We start from the raw sequence: 21,971 nt of genomic DNA, 5'->3' as shown, positions 1-21,971 counted from the left end.
ACAAAGAGAATGAGGAAAAAGCAATCATCCCTGCCCACCTTCTGGGATGTAGTGAACATAAAATGGAATAATGGATGCCAAAGCACTGAAATTGACAAAAGTATGTAGTGGTATAATCATCACCAAAATCCAACCTGTAGTTCACAAAATTTAAATACTAGGCTGCTTGTTTTAATTCAATCTTATAAACAGCCAAAATGAATTAAGCCCAATAGTGTTACTCACAAGGTAAAAATAAAGCATCTAATTACACAAGGAGTTGTAGTGAAGACATGAGGAATCTTGATTTGACAATCTGCGGTTCTTAAAATACCTGTGCTTCTAACAACTGGTCCACTGGTACTAAAGTTTCTTATTTCTTATTGGATTTGCTCTCCAACCACAGACTTTTTCCTTTTTCCACAACTTTCTCTAAAATATCTTCTATAAAATGAAATATGAAGTTCAGATAGACTTGATATACGGCAGAATGCTAAGAAAACAGCTGACTTCTCAAATTCTGAACTAAACGCAAATCAAACAGTGGCTGGTGGCTGACCAGCATTTTTTTTTTAAAAAAAATGTGGCACACAGAAAATAAGAAGCAGTTGACCTCAGTAAAAATTCAGCATCACAGTCAAGGTGGGCTCTGCTGTGGGTAAAGGGAAAATTCCAAATACTGATTTGAAATGATAATTTCAACAAAAGTACCATCATCCTCAAAGGACATAAAGAGGGCCAGGCATACATAAGCATCTTCAGGAGAGTCAGTGGTAAGCAATCAACTGTTATCCCTTTTTTTAGCTTTTGTTTTCCATTCAGGGGTACACGTGCAGGTTTGTTATATAGGTAAACTCATGTCACAGGAGTTTGTTGTACAGATTATTTCATCACCCGGGTTCTAAGCCTAGTACCCAATAGTTATTCTTTCTACGCTCCTCTCCTTCCTCCCACTCTCCACCCTCAAGTAGGCCCTAGTGTCTGTTGTGCCCTTCTTTGTGTCCATGTGTTATCATTTAGCTTCCACTTATAAGTGAGAACATCCAGTATTTGGTTTTCTGTCCCCGCATCAGTTTGATAAGGATAATAACCTACAGCTCCATCCATGTTCCAGCAAAAGACAAGATCTCATTCTTTTTTATGGCTGTATAGTATTCATGGTGTATATGTACCACATTTTCTTGATCCAATCTGTCATTGATGAGCATTTAGGTTGATTCCATATCTTGGCTATTGAGATGGCACTGCAATGAACATTTGTGTGCATGTGTCTTTATGGTAGAAAAATCTGTATTCCTCTGAGTACATAACCAGCAATGAGACTGCTGGGCTAAATAGTAGTTCTGTTTTTAGCTCTTCGAGGAATTGCCACACTGCTCTCCACAATGGTTGAACTAATTTACACTCCCACCAACAGTGTGTAAGTGTTCTGTCTTCTCCACAACCTTGCCAGCATCTGTTATTTTTTTTGACTTTTTAAAAATAGCCAATCTGACTGGTGTGAGATGATATCTCATTGTGGTTTTGATCTGCATTTATCTAATGATCAGTGACACTGAGGGCTCCCTATTCAATAAATGGTGCTGAAATAACTGGCTAGCCATACATGGAAGATTGAAACTGGACCCCTTCCTTACACCATATAAAAAAATCAACTCAAGATGGATTAAAGACTTACATGTAAAACCAAAACTGCAAAAACCCTGGAAGACAACCTAGGCAATACTACCCTGGACATAGGAATGGGCAAAAATTTCATGACAAAGATGCCAAAAGCAATAGCAACAAAAGTAAAAATTGACAAATAGGATCTAATTAAACTTAACAGCTTCTGCACAGAAAAAGAAACTATCAACAAAGTAAACAGACAACCTATAGATTGGGAGAAAATATCTGCAAACTATGCGTCTGACAAAATTCTAATATCCATCATCTACAAGGAATTTAAATTTACAAGAAAAAAAACCACCTCATTAAAAAGTGAATAAAGGACATGAACAGGCATTTTTCCAAAGAAAATACGCATGCAGCTAACAAGCATATGAACTTTTACCCTTAATTGTTCTCCTCGGGCCAGTCACTATATTGGGTACTTTATATAAATAATATAATTCATACAACAGTCCCATCAGAAAGGCTTTATTTTCATTATTTCATAGAGGAGGAAGCTGAGATTCAGATAAATTACAAATCTCCATCAGGTCATAGAGCATGTGAGTGACCTAGATAGGATTTAAACCCAAGCATACATATTTAACTCCCATATCCTGGTTCTTTCTGTATTGTTATCTATATGAAACTCAGATTCCACTGACACTGTACATAAGATAGAGTATTATTCAGCCTTAAAAAGGAAGGAAATCCTGACACATCCTGAACCCATATGGATGAACCCTGAAGACATTATGCTAAGTGACATAAGCCAGTCGCAACAGGACCATATGGTTCTACTCATATAAGGTACTTAGAGCAGTCAAATTCATAGAAGCGGAAAGTACAGTGGTGGTTTCCAGGGTATATGGGAGGGAGAAACGTGGGGTTAATGTTTAATAGGAATAAAGTTTGAATTTGGCAAATGAAAAAAAATTCTAGAGATGGATGGTGGTGGGGGTTGCATAACAATGGTGGGGATTGCATAACAATGTGAACGTACTTAATACCACTGAACTATACACTTAACGATAGCTGAAATGGTAAATTTTATGTCATATTTTACCACAAAAAATGACTTTTAAAAATTAAAAAAGAATAGGTAGATATACAGTTGTTTTGTTGTGTGAGAATTCAAATATATGTAGAAGAGTGCACGTGAAAGCTTAATAGCGAAAAGAATGAACTGTGCTAGTTACCAATTTGTTGCCTCTCACATCCAAATTCACTCTCTTTGCCCACTCTGCAAAAATTAATGTGAGGAGGTGAAATTCTAGCTGAGAATTAAAGAATATGACAATAGTCAGATGAACGTTAACACATTTTTTCCATTCTTCCCAAAATATCCTAGGAAGAACCTATCTATGTATTTGTATACATAATTATATTTATTGTATTTCCTAAGGAAATACATTCTTCAGTTGGGAGTCATCCACATGCATTTTATATTCAATGTACTGAATTTTCTGAGGTTTCCAGCCATCTAAGAAATGAACCTTTCCTGTTCCTATGAGTTCTCAATTGGCAGGCTGTATAACTAGGTGTGGAAAGTGGAATAAGACAATTCACAATAGTCTTCTATGGTTCTCTTGGAAGCCAGGAAGGACACAAGCCCTGCTATGTCCACTCTCAGAATACTGCTCTAATGTGAAGACTTTATCTTCTTCACTTTTTTGGTTTTGGGAAATGTAGTAGATCAAGCAGCCATTCATTCACTTGTGGACTATCCTAGAAACCAAACATCATTTTCTAAATAGGAAGAAATCTGAATTTTTAAAATTACATTTTAAGACTGGGGTCTTTTTCTTTTCCCTATAGTCTGCTTGATTCTGCTTAATTTCAAAAGAGTGTTTATTCTAACATTAAACAAGAAAGATTATCAAGTTTCAAGAAAACAACATGCATCAACTCTGAAAAAAACTTCTGAAATCTTTAGTTAGGGATTAGAAAGTCAGAGAATGGTTTTAGGAACTGTGACATCTTCTAAGGAAGATAAGAGTCACATAAGCAATTAGCAAAAATCTTAAGAAAATCACTTAAGTTTCATTAACCTTCAGTACTTCATACATGCCACATACTCAGGAAAGGGCCTTCATGTACTGTTATTTATTTGTTATTTATCTTCACAATAACCCAACATACTGGCTCTTGTCTCAGCTTCACAGATGAGGAAACTAAGACTCGGTGTTTAAGTAATTTGCACTAACACACAAACCTAGAAATTTGGGGAGTTGGGATCCAAGCACAAGTATATAATATAAAAGCCTATGTACTTTCCACTCCTTCCAACTATTACATACAATTAAACTGGTATTGTGCCTTATAATTATGGCCTCTCATGGAACCCAGTGACACGGATTCTCCCGGGTGGAAGTTGTGACAAGGGATGATGAAGAAGCTGGCCATTCTAGGAGGCACTACCAAATCCTTTACACGGGAATAAGTTAGTAAATAGGTATTTACTGAGCATGAAAATACATGGTATTTCTAAAGACAGGTTTCTAAAAACCAGGTCCTTCTTTAGGAGAGAATTTTGAGAAAACCAGACATTTACTTTCTTTGAAATACCTTTTTTTCTATGAACAGTTTCTTAGTTTCTTAGCCCCTAGGTTCACCTTTTGGTGAAAAAACAGATTAATACCCTTTGAGCCATCTCTAAACACTGCTGTGCTCCTGCATGTTTTTGATCCAAAGTTTTAGAACATTTGACACCTGAAACAATCACTTTCAGGTCCTGTTAGGTAAAAACATTTCCCAGGAATTAGGAAAGTATTATACTATTCCAACCTTTTTAATATGCTGCTGCCATAATTCAGATTTAGAGAGCAAGCCTCAGAGCTGGCTGTCTCACTGAAAGAATGTCCTTGGGTATAATTTGCTCTTCCAATTCTCTGCACACAAATATAAGAGGACATGCAACTCCACTGGGGCAGCTTCTGAGAGAACTAAAGCTCCCCAGTCAACCCACCACTGTTTGTCTGAAATACTAAGTATATTTCTATCGAAAATGTGCTTAAAAGAAGCCTAATAAGTTGGCCCAAACTACATTTACTCAGAAGGATGCCCTCATTTTTAGACAATGTTGGAAATGAATGTTGTGATATAACTGCCACAGGTCATAATGGCATCAAAAGGTAAGTTAAATGAAATCAAGTGCATTACGCCATCATGAAAGTAGTGAGGTCTTATGTATTATTTTTTTTCAGTCTTAGCATTGTATAATCTCCTTTAACAGTGTTTTCTCTCAAGATTGTTTTAAACCAGGATAACAGTCTAAAACACCATTGCTAAAATTAAAAATAATTATGAGAGAACTGACAACCCAAAACAGTCTGAGTAATCCTACTATAAATGAAAGAAAAGCTCTAACAGCAAATTAGATAGAATTATGCAATTTTAAATACTATTTTATGTCCCCTGTTCCACTGATGTGGATGAATCAGGACCAAATGCTTGCCTGTAAATCAAGATTTCAATATCATTTTTACATTGATATTGCCCCTAAATAGGTTTAAAGAAAAGCCATGACATAGTCCATAAAGAACTCATATGGAAAAAAATACTGGTTTTTCATTTGTGAACTCACAGGAAGCCAAATGTGGAAAAGAAATGAGGATTAATCAACATAGTAATACAGTGAATCTTCCTGGGAACTGGCTGGAGACAAGGTTTGAGGCAAAAAGGATAACCCAAATTTGTACATCCATCAACTATTATCTAGTGAAATCTCGATAGGAGAGAAACAAGGAAGGAGGCAGTGTGTTACCAAGTCAGTTTAGTTACTTCCTAGATGTGAGACTCACCAATGCTAAATGAGGATATCAATGCCCATCTCACAAGGTTACTGTGAGAACAAAATAGCTGTAAGTGTATAAAGTGCTGTGTCTGTAGTAAATCATCAATAAATGAGGGCTACTTCTTAATAGAGGGAAGAAAACCCTTTCAGAGTGTTGTTTTAAAAGAAATAGGAGCTTTCAAAAGCAAACAATATTTATTCTAAGATGTAGGAATATCACAGAAGAGAGAGAGAGAGATTCCCTCCGTTCTTTTGGAGATTGGAGACTCCCTCCAATATTTGTTGATAAAATGTATCAACAAATGTTGGCTAACATCAAAATGAAAGTAAAACTTATTTACTATCGGGTCGAGTAGAAAGTAAGACCAAAACAACTGTAACACTGCAATAAGGAGGACTGCATTTTAGCATCAGATTTCCACTTGCCCTGTGAGCACCTGCCAATCCCTGGGTTTTGGGTAAAGTGGGTCAGGAGGCCAGGTCTCAGGCAAAAGCTAGGCAGCAAGAGGTATCAAACCCCGGAAGGCTGGAATTCTAGAAGGTAGGTACTCTCCTAGAATTAGGAGGGGAAAATTCCACCAGGCACAGAGGCATTGAAGCTAAGTATGGGTCTCAGCCTGGGTCTCAGGGTTAAAGGGCAAAAAGGAATATTAACTGCAAATGAGCACTACTGTGGGTTTAAAGAAGAAATCTACACTACTACTTTATGGCCTAACAAACTTCAATCTAAATTTTAATGTGTTTTCAGGTAGGTAATACTTCAGGCAGTTGGTAAAACCACCAAATGCAAATCTTCCCAGAGAAATGTTTTAATTCTGGTTTCAAGGCATTACTACACTTAGAGTTCCAAGGGACATTAGCTCAAAATAAAACATGTCAAAAACAAAACTAAAACAAGTGAACAAAAGCAAGAGTCAGTAGATTTTTAAAAATTTGAATCAGAACAACAAAACCTGAAGATATTGAAATCATCAGATACAGAATATAAAATGGGTACTTATAATATGTTTAAAGAAATAAAGGAGGACACTGAAGGTATATAACAGGTAGAAAGGACTGTCAAAATGAACCAGGCAAACTTGAAAAATAACCAAATAGAATTTCCAGCAATGAAAAGTGTAATAAATAAAATATGAACTTGTTGCTATTTAAACAGCAAGATTAGATATGGCTAAAAAAAAGATTTAAAAATAAATGAGCTAAGTATCTAACCTTATAAGCTGGAAAAAAATGGATAAACCCACAAAAGTGTAGAAAGAGATAAAGAACAGAAGTTAAATAAAAAATAAAACTATAATAGAGGATCGGCAAAGCCAAAAGATATTTCCTATATAGGTTACTAAAATAGACACAAGTTTAGCAAAAGCAAGAAGAACAAATAAACACTAGCAATGTAAAGGGGAAATAACTATGGGTATGGGAGAAGGCAATTTTATGGCTTTACCACTAAAAACTTGGGTAAGATGGAAAAATTCCTAGAATATAAATTATCGAAATTGATCAAAAACCTTGAATGATTCCCAAACCATAAGATAAATCGAATCAATAATTTTTAAATGACTAATATAAAGAAAACACAATCCCAGAGAGCTTAAAGGTGAATTCTGCCAAATGTTTAAGGAAAAGATAATCACAAACTTAAAACTGATTACAAAAGCAGACAAAAGGATTGAAGAATGGGAAATCACAGCCCAATCTCACTCCTAAACATGGGTAAAGACTAAAATTAATGTCAAGCAACAATGAAATGGATAAATTTTTAATTTGCATTTCCCTGATGACTAATGATGCTGAGTATCTTTTCATTGGTCATTCTTTTTTCTTCTTCTATAAACTGTCTATTTAAATCCGTTGTCCTTCTTTTGTTGGGTTGTTTTGTTATTGAATTCTAAGAGTCAAGAGTTCTTTTCTCTTGATGTGACTCCTGATATATGAAACATAAATATTTTCTCCCACTCTGGGATTAGTGTCCACTTTCACTGTGGTATATTCCAAAGAACAAGGTTTTTTTTATAGAGTCCAAAACGTCAGCTTTTTTCTTTTATAGTTTGTGCTTCTGATGTCCTATGAAATCTAGCCTATCCTAAGGTTAGGGAATCCTTTGGTTCTAGTACATGGTGTAAGGTAAGGAACAGGGTTCATTTTTTCCTCCATATGAATATTCATTTATCCTCATTTGTTAAAAAGACTTCCTTTTCCTCATTTAAGTGCCATCTCACCTTTACCTAAAATTAGCCATATCTGAATTGTCTCTATTCTGTTTCATTGATCTATATATCCATCCTTTTAATACCACAGTCTTACTATATTTTATAGTCTTGAAATCACATACACAAAGACCTCCACCTTTGTTCTTCTGAGTTTTTTCTAGTCATTTACTTTTTCCATACACATTTTAGAGTCAACTCATCAGGCTGGACGTGGTGGCTCATTCCTGTAATCCCAACACTTTGGGAGTCCAAGGCAGGAGATAACTTGAAACTAGCAGTTTTCAGACTAGCCTGAGCAACATAGTGAGACTTGGTCTCAAGAAAAAAATAAAAGAGGAAACAAAGAGGAAAGAAAAGAAAAGGAAAAGAAAAGAAAAGAGAAAGAAGAGAAAAGAAAAGAAAAGAGGTGGGTTTGGCAGTCCCAGCTACTCAAGAGGCTGAAATGGGAGGATCTCTTGAGTCTAGGAGTCGGAGCTTACAGTGAGCTATGATCTTGCCACTGCATTCCAGCCTGGGAGTCAGAGCAAGACTCTGACTAAAAAAAAAAAAAAAAAAAAATGATTAAAACTTCAACATCAATTTCTACACACAAAAAATATCTGCGGAGGCCAGGCGCACGCCTGTAATCCCAGCACTTTGGGAGGCCAAGGCAGGTGGATCACGAGGTCAGGAGATCGAGACCATCCTGGCTAACACAGTGAAACCCCGTCTCTACTAAAAATACAAAAATTAGCCGGGCGCAGTGGTGGGCGCCTGTAGTCCCAGCTACTCGGGAGGCCAAGACAGGATAATGGCGTGAACCCAGGAGGCGGAGCTTGCAGTGAGCCGAGATCGCGCCACTGCACTCCAGCCTGGGCAATAGAGCAAAACTCTGCCTCAAAAAAATAATAATAATAATAATAATAATGATAATGATAATTAGCTGGGCATGGTGGCAGATGCCTGCAGTCCCAGCTACTTGGGAGGCTGAGACAGGAGAATGGCGTGAACCTGGGAGGCGGAGCTTGCAGTGAGCCGAGATAGCGCCACTGCACTCCAGCCTGGGCAACAGAGCAAGACTCCATAAAAAAAAAAGAAAGAAAAGAAAAACTGCAGAAATTTTTATTTTCATTAGGATTATGTTGACACTACACATCAATACTGGAGAGAACTAACATCTTAACCATATTGAGTCTTCCACTCCATAAGCATGACATATCTCCTCTATTTATTTCGGGTCTTTTTAAATTTCTTTCAGTATTGTTGTCTAGCCTTTAGTGTGCAGATATTCCACATATTTCATTAACTGACCTAATGCTAACCACACAAGCTTCAGTTTATTAGCATATCTTGCTTGGAAAGTGGGAGTAGTTCAGGAGCCTAGAATAGGATTTGTGAATATGTGAGATACAATCCAATTTTAACATTTTGTTCCCATACAACTATACTGATGCTATCTTATTGTATTAACGCAATTCCTCAATGATGACATAAAAGTAATCTAAGAACCCTGATAAATTATTTCTCCTGCAAACGCTTTCAACTGAAATGGAAATTTACTTCACACTGAAAATCTAGTCAAGTAGAAAAGGCATATAATCACTCTAAATAATTTGACTACTTAGGTTATCTCTTCTGTAGTTACCATGTCTTCTTGGGGACTAAATGCTTTCAAACTATTATAAGTTGACTATGTCTGGTGTGAAAGCTATATATTACAAAATTAAAATAAATCACATTTTGAAGAAAAAGTCAATTTTAAAACATATATTTATACAAATAATTTGAGAATCAATTTCTATTTCAATACAGACAGTAGTGAAGGTAAGCTCACTATATCACATAAAAAAATAACTAGTAAATTAAAAGTAGTGGGAATCAATCATTTAATGAGTTAGTTCACTATTCCTCAGTGACATCTCATAGATCAATTAGGTTTGTGTTTGGTTTTTTTATCCTGTTGTTAACAGGATTTAACTATTTTCTCACATAAAAAGTTTAGAAGTTAAATAGGATTTTTACAGTGACTGTACAATGTGAACAAAGTTTTAGACATCTTCCATCGTTGCATCCTGACATCCCTGGAATAAAATTTTTAACCTTGTAGTTGTCATATTCTGGTAATAAGATAGCAACTCCATCATAAGTTTACCCAAAACTAAAAAGAGAGAAGAATGAAGGACGATGGGCTAACAAGCATGCTAATGCAGTTACAAGAAAACAATCTTGTGACAATGCAGTCTGCTACAAGCAAAACAATGGCATTTCCAGAAATCCCCTGTACAAACTACTTCTTATTTCTTATAGCCAGAAGTGTATCATACAACCTCCCCTAGCTTCAAGGGAGTCAGGAAAGATGAATACTTTTTAGCTGTACATACTGCCTACCTAAACAGTTCTGAGATCTTTTAACAAGGAAGAAGATTCTGGATACTGGACAGCCACTAGGGTGTCTGCCAAAATATACTTTTAGATTGTAAACCTAGCTAAGATGAAATACACTAAAAGTTATCTTCAAAAAACAAAAGACAGCCTTACATAGTTAAAATACTAATTTTAATTACATTGAGAGAAAAATCTTTGAAACTATCATATCTTGTTATGTACAAAATATATCTTTAATGCAGCAAAAAACGGGCATTATCTTCCAAAGATTAAAAAGTTGAGGGTGGGGTAAGATAGGGAACTAGTATATATTTGAAAAATAGTAGAGCTAAAGCAGGTCAAAGCCCTTCTTCAGTAACAGACTCCTACAAGAGTAAATACCCATTCCTATGAAATAGCAACAAAAGTCAAATATGAGTAAGCATTTAATCACTGAAAATGCACAAGGCACAGTTATAAGCCTTTTTTTTTTTTTTTTTTTTTTTTTTTTTTAAGAGATGGGGTTTCACTCTATTGCCCAGAGCTGGAGCAAAGTAGCTCAATCATAGCTCACTGCAGCCTCAAACTCCTGGGCTCAAATGATCTTCCTGCTTCAGCTTCCCAAGTAGCTGGGATTACAGAAATGAGCCACTACACTGGCCCTAAACCTTTTATATAATTTAAACAACATGACAACCCTGGAATGTGGGTCCCATTATCCCCTACAATGAAGCTAAAGTGCTCAAAATCATGCAGCTAGCAAATTGTGACATTTGAATCTGAATTCAGGAAATCTGTTTCCAAAGCCTGTGCACTTAGCCACTATATGATATTCCCCTAAATTCCTCTTATACATAATCTGAATATATAAAGGCGCAAAAACGTATGTTCTTAATCTTTAACAAATCAATATTCTTGGGATAACCATAAAAATGAATGATGGAATTTTGCATATTCTGTTATGAGGGGTCTCAACGTGCTATGCCATCTTCCATTTGCAAATTTAATCTTCCAGGGATTTAAAGGAAGGGATTATACAGCAGAATTCAGAGAACTGTGTCTTGTTTCTCATAAAATCTAGAAATTGTTCATTTCTTAGAGACTCTTTAAAAAATAAAACATAATCTCTTATATTAATACAAAATAGAACTGTTACAAAGCATGTCATCTTCAGTAACTATGCCCTAGTAGAAATGTGTTTAATCTCTTCCTATAAAATGAAAATACTAAAGTATTATACTAAATACTAAAGTATTATACTAAAGTATGTTTCATTACAAAAAACAAATAAACTATATGGTAAACTTCATCATACATACCCACTTAAATAAAGGTGAATTTTTAATAGGAAAGCAAAAATTCTAATAACATTGTCACCCTACAGTAGTACACACAAAATGACTGAAGCAATTTATCTACAATTATAAAACGCTTCAGTTGTATACTTGAGGAAAAATTCACAGTCAAAATTAACTCAAACACACATATCTTTACCTTTTAGTTTATCCTTATCTTATTAAATGTCATCTTAACAGGATACTCTAGTTGAATGTTAAATTCTCTCACAGAAAATGCCATGTTTAAGTTGGTAGGAAACAACTACAAAGCTTTTTTGGGTTTGTATTTGTTAGTTTGTGTTTGTTTTTGTTTTTTTGAGATGGAGTTTCATTCTTGTTGCCCAGGCAGGAGTGTGATGACGCGATCTCAGCTCACTGCAGCCTCCACCTCCCAGGTTCAAGCAATTCTCCTGCCTCAGCCTCCTGAATAGCTGGGATTACAGGCTCCTGCCACCATGCCCAGCTAATTTTTTGTACTTTTAGTAGAGATGGGGTTTTGCCATGTTGGCCAGGCTGGTCTCGAACATCTGGCCTCAGGTGATCCGCTCACCTCAACCTCCCAAAGTGCTGGAATTACAGGCCTGAGCCACCATGCCCCGCCTACAAAGCTTTTTGATGAAGATTTCCTAGTTGCTGGAAAATTCCCTTTTTCTTATTGCCACAATAACTCTAAAAATGAAGAATAAAGATGATTCTGGGTAATAAATTCCTTTTCTAGCTTACATTAGTACTTGGCCTTAATTACTATCTTGGCACAGGGAAAAATATAACTTCTTTGCACGACCTCCAGTGTGCTTTTGGCTTTTAAAAAATACTATGTGAAACATAAATAACTATTTAAAATATGACAATCTTTTACTTTTTTATAAGACCAGTCAAGTGCAGTATTGAGAAGAGGGAACAAGGAGAACAAGGAATTCAATCTGTAATGACAAATCTCGTTCTGACAGGAATGCATAATACAAAGTCAACATTTTCCACAAATGATGGTTCTCAGATAATCTGTTTTTCATCAAAACAAGATTACTGGATACAGAGATTATGGTTTTAACTGCCTCAGTGGAATGGGGTTTTTCTATTCTGCTTTAAATACATATAATACACTCTTTTCCAAACATCCCATTATACAAATGAAGTCCATTTCATTGTGTCCATTTATTTCTATATACAGAGAAGCTTAAGTGAATGGAACTGCTAACATGCTAAATATCACCTATATCAGCAAATAGAGATCAATTATGCATATCTGGAGAGAGATATAATTCATATCCAAAACAGAATAATGCAACACATATTCATTGACCACTTGAAGACTTATATGTTTTTTCATTTCATCTCTAACAACTCTTTGAAGTAAGTTTATAACATCCATTTATAGCATAAGAAACTAACACCTAATAATGAGCCTATCATAGAAGTGGATAGACCCAGATTCCAGCCCAGATCTAAAGCCCTCTTCTAGTCCACAAAACCACCAAAGAATTGAATAAACACTTGCTGATAATGTGATAAAAGGTAAACGTAGCAAATTAAGTAGTATAATCCCTTACCTTAAACACTTGTATACACTACTTAACCACTTAATACTGATTATATGTTTCTACAGTATCATCCACTGTGTTCATTATTTAAATAAAAGTTTTATTTTTCATAACAATTAAAATAATATATATATTCACAACTGAGAACTTTGAAAATAGATAAGAAAAAGAAAACATCTAACACCTTAGCCCCTTAAGTAATCTCCATTAATATTTTGGTACATTGTCTTAATCATTTTCCAAATATGTTTTCACAATACAGGTAAAATTCTGTACATAAATTTTCACTTTATTATATAACGTACTATTTAAATTTTTTTAATGGCTCTTCACATGTAAGCACTAATTGTCAATGTCTTAATTGGACCATAGCTTTAATATTTAGAAACAAAATTTATTTTTGCTACTGCAAACAGTGCATCAATGTAGATATTTACAAAACAGAGATTCACCAGAGTACTTTCACTGCCCTAAAAATCCTCTGTGGTCTGCCTATTCATCCATTCCCATTTACCCACCAACCCCTGGTAACCACTAATCTTTTAATGATCCCCATACTTTCACCGTTAGCATTATTTTTTTAAGTTGCTAAATACCTTCCCCTAGGGATTTTATTTATTCTAATTTTTAGAAATTCTTTTCCTTTATGGGCTAAACAGTTAAGTATGTTCTTAACATACAGCCTGTTTCTTAAATGTTACTGATACATTTTATGTACCTAATATATACAAAATATCACCATTTCCACATATAATCAATATAACAAATTATTAATGGAATATTTTCCACTCATTTCCTTGTACTAAGTCTCAAAACTCCAGCATGTATTTTATACTTACAGCACATCTCACTTCAAATGCTAAATTTTCATCACAAATATTTGATCTGTTTAGATTTCAAAAAATTTGTAGTTGAAAAAGTAGATTAACATATGAAAGTTATTTGAAACATACCTAAAAGCTTTCCAAAAGCAAAAAAAAAAAATGCTTCTCCTTTAATATTCACATTCACAGTAACAAAATTAGTTAATCTCTTTTAGAATAATTTATTTGACTTTAGAGTAATCAGTTATTGATTCTGCAGTTATCAGTTTCAAAACTACAGCCAAGTTAAGTAAATTCAGACCCTCTTATGTTAACTCTGTAGCATTAACATCAAATCCAAAAATGTACTGTATACATTAATACCAAAAAGGATTCTTCAAATTTACATTACAGTTTTTGGAGTCAATTTAGTTAACACTGCCAATAATAATTAAAATCTCATGCATAAATAATAGCATAGCATAATAGCTATTCATAATAGCATAATAGCATAATTGATGCTAAAAATGTCTAAAACCATTATTGTTTTTATTAGTAAAAGATTTTAGTTTTAACAAAAATTTTTGTGACCATCTATGTCACAAATAAGCTATTTGTTTCTATGAAGCTTAAAATTTAACTTTGTTCATATGGAATGTGATATCAGGAAGAAAATGTCAATCATATTGACAATTTTTGTCCTAAATTACTGAATATCTGGCAAACATTCCTTTTTAAACCTCTGGTGTGTATGACTCTGATATTCACCAGGACTTGCCAAAAACATACAGAGAATTCCATATACCATTTACCCAGCTTCATCCATTGATAAGATCTTATATAACCACAGTACACTGTCAAAACCAAGAAAGTGACATTGTTACAATATTATTAACTCCATTACAAAGAAACCACATGCGTAAATTCAAATAGCTATCACCACAATCAGAACTCAGAACTGTGCCATCACCATAAAGACACTCTCTCATATTAAGCCTTAACAGTCACACTCTGACCTCAACCTTAACTCTTGGCAAACACAAATCTGTCTTAATTGCTATAATTTTGTCACTATGAGAATGTCATATAAATGGAATCATAGAGTATGCAACCCTTTGAAGGTACATTTTTTTAAGTAGCATCATGCCCTTGAGATCGATCACTCTAAGTTGCTGGATGTATTAATCATTTACTCCTTTTTGTTTCTGAGTAGTATTCCAGTTTTTTCTTCTATGCACCTACTGAAGGATATTTGGATTGTTTCCAGTTTATGCTATTAGAAATACAGCTTTTTATAAACATCCATGTAAAAGCTATTATGTGAACAGAAGCTTTCACTTCTGTAGGGTAAAAACACAGGAATGTGATGGCTGGGTCATATATTAAGTATATGTTTAACTTTATAAGAAAAGTCCAAATTTTTCTCCAAGTGGGTGTGCCATTTTACATTCTAACCAGCAATGTATGAGAGATGCAGATCCACATCCTTGGCATCACTTGGTATTAGCAGTAATTTTTATTTCAGTCATTCTAACAGGTATATATTAGTATCTCATTGTAGCAATTATTTGCATTACTCTATTGGCTAATGATGTAGAAAAATCTTTTCATGTGCTTACTGGCTAGCCACATATCCTCCTTGTCCCTATTCAAGTATTTTGCCCAACAACAATTGAGTTGTTGTATTGCTGTTCCATTTACAGAGTTCCATAAATATTCTAGATACAAATCTTTTGATGGATATATAATTTTCAAATATTTTCTTCCAGTATGTGGCTTACCTTTTCATCCTTTTAACAGGGTCATTCAAGAACAAAAATTTTGGTTTTGATAGAAGTCCAATGTATTGCCTTTTTACTCTATGGATCATTTCCTTTAGTGTCATGTCTCCACTTAAGACTAGGTCATGAATGTTTTCTCCTAAAATTTTCTTCCGAAAGTTTTAGTTTTACATGTTACATTTGAGCCTATAATCCATTTTGAGTTAACTTTTTATAAAAAGGATGATACTTAGGCAGGTTTTTTTTTTCCTTTTGCCTATGAATATCCAACTATTCCAACACCATTTGCTGAAAAGACTATCGTTCCTCTACTTAACTGCTTTTGTACCTTTGTCAAAAATCAGTTGTGCATACCTGTGTGAATCTACATCTCAGGCTCTATCTTGGTCCCTTTAAGTGTTTATCCCTCTGCCAGTACCACTCTGCCTTGATTACTGTACAGTAAGTGTTAAAATTAGATTGAGTGATTCTTCCAACTTTATTATTCTTTTCAAAATTGTTTAACTGTTTTAGTTCTTTTGCATTCCCCTAAAAATTTTATTTTTAATTTAAAAAAATAATTTCAACTTTCCCTATAAATTTTAGAATCAGCTTGTCTATATCTAAAAGATCCTGCCAGGAATGTTTTAGGAATTACATTAAATATACAGATCAACAGTCTGGATAGAACAAATATTTTTAATATGTCTTTTCTAATCCGTGAGCATACTGCCTCTCCATTACTTAGGTCTTTTTTAATTAGCATTTTACAGTTTTCAGTATACAGATCTTGTGCATGTTCTGTTGGATTTATGCCCAAGTGTTTCTTTGTTTTCCTTCTTTTTTTTTTTTTTTGGTAGAAATGGGATCTTGCTATGTTGCCCAGGCTGATCTCAAACTCCTGGGCTCAAGCAGTCTTCCTGCCTCAGCCTCCCAAAGTACTGACAAGCATGAGACACTGTGCCTGGCCTCATTTTTTCTTGAGCAACTAATAAATGGTACTGTGTTCTAAATTTTAGTTTTCAATTATTCATTGTTATTTGTGGAAATATGAATGTGTGTGTTTGTGTGTGTATGTGTGTGTGTTTGTGTGTGTATGTGTGTGTCTGTGGGTATGTGTGTTTGGATATCTGCAACCACAAACTTGTTTATTAACTCTAAAAGGTTTCTTTTCAAACTCTAGTGTCTTCTTGTTTGTAGATTCCTTGAGATCTCCCATGCAGCCAACCATATAATCTGCAAACAAGAAGAGTTTTATTTATTCCTTTCTATCTGTGTATCTCTCGTTTTCTTGCTTTACTCCATTGGTTAAATCTTCTAATATTGTGTTGATAGGAGTGTTGAGAGCTAACATCCTTGCCTTGTTCACAAAAGCAGACTGTCTATCATCATTACCACATTTGCTGTGGGTTTTTATAAATATCCTTTATCAAGCTGAGGAAGTTTGCTTCTACTGCTAGTTTACTGAGAGTTGTTATCATGAATGGGTGCTGAAATTTTCTAAAATACTTTCCTGAATCAACTAATGTCATCAAGTGGTTTTTCTTCTTTAGAATGTTAATATAATGGATTATACTAATTGATTTTCAAATACTGAACCATCCTTGTATTACCAGAATAAACCCCACTGGCCATGGTATATTATTATTTTTATATATTGATCAAGTTGTTAATACCTTATTGAGGATGTTTGTGTCTATAGTCACAAACATAAGAGATACTCCAGATTTTTTTCTTTTTCTACTGTCTTTGTCTAATTTTGATATCAAGGTAATAGCAGCCTCATAAGATGAATTAGGAAGTATTCCCTCCTCATCCATTTTCTAGAAGACTCTGTATAAAACTAGTGTTATTTATTTGCCTGGATAGTTCTTTTTGGAAGGATTTTAATTATAAATTCAACTATGTTAACAGTTGCAGGATTTTCAGATTATCTATTTTGGGTGAGTTTTGACAATTTATGGTTTTCTAGAATTTGACCTATTCATCTTAAACTATCATGTATGTAAAGTTGTTTACAGTATTTTCTTTTTGCCTGCTTAATGTCTGTGGTGATATCTCTTTCTTTACTCTTGATAAATTGGTAATTAGTATTTTCCCTCATTTTCTTTTTCAGTTTTGGTCGGTGTTTATCAATTTTATTAATCTTTTATAAACCAGTTTTTGCTTTGATTTTCCCTACTGCTTTTCTATTTTTTAAATTTCATTAATTTCTGCTCTTCATTTTTTCCTTCATTCTGCTTGCTTTGGATTATTATTAATTTTTTTTTACAGAGTCTCACTGTGATGTCCAGGCTGGAGTCCTTTTTTAGTTTCTTACAGTAGAGCAGGAGCTGCAATCATTGATTTGAAACCTTGCTTTTTTTCCTATTATTAGGACTTAAAGCATACATTTCCCTTTCAACAATGCTTTTGCAGTATCCCACAAATTTTAATATATTTTCATTTAAATTCATTTTGATATATCTTTTATTTCTCTTAGTTTCCTCTTTGACACAGATCATTTAGTAGTGGGTTAATTTTTCAGGTTTTCTTGTTTTCTTTTTTTCTTGTTAGTGATTTTTAATTTGTTTCCATTACGGTTAGAATATCCTTTGTATGACTTCAATTATTACAAACTTGTTGAGATTTGTTCCATGAACTAAGATATTGTCTATCTTGGTGAATGAACATGTTTGACTGAAAAGAATCTGTATCCTGATTTTATTAAGTATTCTATAAATTTCAATTAGAGCCTATGGTTGATTGCACTGTTCAGTTCTTCTCTATTCCTGATGACTATTGCCTAGTGGTTATACGGATTACTAAGAGAATGCGTTATTAATCCCCAACCATACCAGTGACTTTTTTCTCTTTTCTCCATTCAGTTCTTTCAGGTTTTGCTTTATTTATTTTGCACCTCTGTTAGATTAAGATTATTTTGTCTTCCCAGTGAACTGATCCTTCTATCATTTTATAATGTCCCTTTTTCCCTGGTAGTTTTCTTAGCTCTGATATTGAATTTTTCTGTTATTAGTATAATTAATATTTATTTAAGGAAAAATTATTCATAATATAATGACATGTTATTAACATAATTACCCTGTTTTTCTATTAATGTTTGCATAGTATATATTTTTCTATCTGTAACCTTTAGCCTCCCTATATCATCACATAGACAAGTGAGTTTGAAGTGAGTTTCATATAAACAACATATAGTTTTTTTTAATTGTACAATTCTGCTAAACTCTATCTTGTAATCATTCATATATCAGGATTTAAGTCTGCCATTTTGGTATTTACTTTTGTGTTTGCTCCCTCTATTTTACCTGCCTCTATTTCCCCTTTCTTATTTTTCTGTAGGTTACTTTAACATTTTTAGTGTTCTATTTTGATTTTACAGTACTTTTTATTATATCACTTTATGTAATATTTTAATGATTGCTCTAGAGATTGCAATATACATATGTAGCTGCTCAGCCTACCAGTATTAATTTTTCATTGCTGCTGTTGTTGTTTTTCGAGACAGAGTCTCGTTCTGTCACCCAGGCTGGAGTGCACTGGCGTCATCTCTGCTCACTGCAAGCTCTGCCTTCCGGGTTCATGCCATTCTCCTGCCTCAGCCTCTCGAGTAGCTTGGGAATACAGACACCCACCACCACGCCCGGCTAATTTTTTTGTATTTTTAGTAGAGACAGGGTTTCACCGTCTTAGCTAGGATGGTCTTAATCTCCTGACCTCGTGATCTGCCCGCCTCGGCCTCCCAAAGTGCTGGGATTACAGGCGTGAGCCACCGTGCCCAGCCGAATGTTTTAATACTTAAAATGGAATGTAGTTACCCTATTATAATTTATGTCCTTTTCCCTCTCCACTTTATAAAACAGTTTTTTTTTTTTTTTAGATGGAGTTTTGCTCTCATCGCCCAGGCTGGAGTGCAATAGCACAATCTTGGCTTACTGAAACCTCCGCCTCCCGGGTTCAAGTGATACTCCTGTTTCAGCCTCCCACGTAGCTGGGAATACAAGCGTGCACCGCCACGTCTGGCTAATTTTTCTATTTTTAGTAGAGACAGGGTTTCACCACATTGGCCAGGCTAGTCTTAAACTCCTGACCTCAGGTGATCTACCCACCTCGGCCTCCCAAAGTGCTGGGATTACAGGCATGAGCCACCACACCCAGCCAACAGTTTTCTTAAATATTAATTCAACATACACTGAGAACTGTATCAACATTATAATTTTTGCTTTGTATTATCAAACATAATTTTAAAAACTGAAGAGATAATTAATCTACCCTTTCCCTTGCTTTCTTCATTCCTAATGTTCCAAGCATCCTGTTATCACTCCCTTTCTTTCTGAACAACTTCCTTTATAGTCATTCTTTTAGAACCAATCTGCTGTCAACAAATTTTCTTAGCTTTCCTCCTTCTGATATGGGTTGATTATCCCTTCATTCTTGAAGCATATTTTTGCTGCACACACAATTCAGGGTAATCTGTTTTGTTTTTTTCTTTAAGCAGTTGAAAAATGATGGGATACTTCCTGTCTGCCATACTTTCTGATGAGAAACCTGTTACTCAAATTGCTGACACAGCTAATGTGTTAATGTCCTCTAGCTACCTTCAAGATTTCTTCTTTGGCTTTAATTTCCAGAATTTGGACTATGATGTGTCTGAGTATAGATTTCTTTGGGGTTTTCCCATTTGGAGTTCACTAAGCTTCCTGAATCTAAAACACTTAATGTCTTCTGCCAAACTGGAAAATTTCAGCCATTATTTCTTAAAAAAAAAAAAATTTTTTTTTGGCTCCACATCCTGTCCTTCTATCTAGTATTCTGAGGCTACAGTGTTACATCTTATATTATTGTTCCACAGGTCTCTGGAAGCAGAGCTCATTTTTTATATTTTTCTCTCCATTATTTGTATTGGAGAATTTCTAGTGAACTATCTTCAAATTGACCTATTCATTTCTCTATAATTTCTATAGGCTGCTATTGAGCCCATATAATATTTTTTTAATTTTGATTATTATAGATTTCAGTTCTATCATTTTCATTTGGTTCTTTATAGTTTCTACTTTGTTCCTAAGGTCGTCTATGTTTTTGTTTGTTTCAAGAGTGTTTGTAATTGCTTGTTGAAGCATTTTTACAAAAGCTGTTTAAAAGTCTTTGTCAATCATTCCACATCTGTGTCATCTCAATATTGGCAACTGTTGAGTTTCTATTTTCCTGATTTTTCATATGACAAGTAATTTTGGGCCATATCCTGAACATTATTATACTATGACACTCTGGTTCCTATTTAAATCATCTATTTTAGCAAGTAGTCAACCTGCTTAAAACTGCAACCTTCTCACCTTTATGGGCTGTGGTTGAACATCAATCCAGTTACAAAAATCTCTGCAGTGCTTTTCTGATTTCCCTCATTTGTGTTATGTAGATGATGTAACTTCACCCTACTATCTCCTCAGTTTGAGTTTGGGTGGGGACAAGCACTGCCTCATTTTAGCAGGGCAAGGATGGAAGACAGGGAACTATCCCACAGGGTCTGCCTCACCAATGCAGCGGGGAAGGGAGGGTGGAAGTCAGAGTCTTGCCCACAGGCTCAGCTGGGGAGAGCACAACAAGGAAAGTAGAAATCAAGAGTTCCAACCACAGGTTTCTCCACGGAAAGTTACCTCCTCCTTACTTCATATTCCACTGAGGTGGGGCACCACTTCATTACTATAGAGTAGGGGGTGAAAGTTTAATTTTCTGGGTTCCTCCCTGCCACCCACCCCTACATTTTTCCAGATTTTTCCAGTTCATTCTACAGACTCCACTGGAGAGGGGCATCCCCTTGTTACTGTAGGAGGGGGAGGATGTATGTATGAAACAGTACTGGTTATGGATTCCACTGCTGAAATGCCTGTTAGGGTAGGAGAGAAATACAGCTTTTATTGTGCTGTTCTCTTAGAGAACAGTAAAGTATTACTAAAAGTTTCTGTCTTTTGGGGCTATCCTTTGGCTAGAGAGAACAGGCTTTCCTTGGCATTAATTTTCTTTTGTTTGTTGGTTTCTACCCACTGGCATTTCCCAGTTGTGTGCCTCTCTAGAGACCAGGTCAGGATATATGAAGGTACAGAAAGGAGAAAAAAAGAGAGAGAGAGAGAATTCATTTGATCCTTGAGCCCCCAAATCCCTTGGCAGTTCATTCTCTTTTTTCTGACTTTCAGAGTTTTCCAGTAGGTGAATTATGTGTTTTATCCAGGGCTTTTTGTTGTGATTAGTAGAAGTAAAGTAAAATGTGTTTACTCCATATTGTCCAGAGCCCAAACCCTGTCACTTACTTTTAGTGTAGATATTATGATTATTTCTACATCTTATCACTCTCTACTTTCTAAGTTTCCTGAAAAGTTTATTACTTTTTTTATTAGGTTACTATTACTTTTTTTTTTTTTTTAAGAGACAAGGTCTCACTCTTTTTTTTTTTTTTTGAGACGGAGTCTTGCTTTGTCACCCAGGCTGGAGTGCAGTGGCGCGATCTCGGCTCACTGCAAGTTCCACCTCCCGGGTTCACGCCATTCTCCTGCCTCA

At 34.9% G+C, this 21,971-nt stretch overlaps 1 protein-coding gene across 6 annotated transcripts in view; it reads right to left on the bottom strand.

Moving 5' to 3' along the window:
• Positions 1-21,971, bottom strand: part of DOCK3 (dedicator of cytokinesis 3) — a 699,272-nt gene that overhangs the window by 426,689 nt on the left and 250,612 nt on the right. The window lies entirely within an intron of this gene.

Source organism: Gorilla gorilla, chromosome 2 (genome assembly GCF_029281585.2).
Source record: "Gorilla gorilla gorilla isolate KB3781 chromosome 2, NHGRI_mGorGor1-v2.1_pri, whole genome shotgun sequence".
Taxonomy (NCBI): Eukaryota; Metazoa; Chordata; class Mammalia; order Primates; family Hominidae; genus Gorilla; species Gorilla gorilla.
This window is presented reverse-complemented; position numbering and strand designations above follow the sequence as displayed.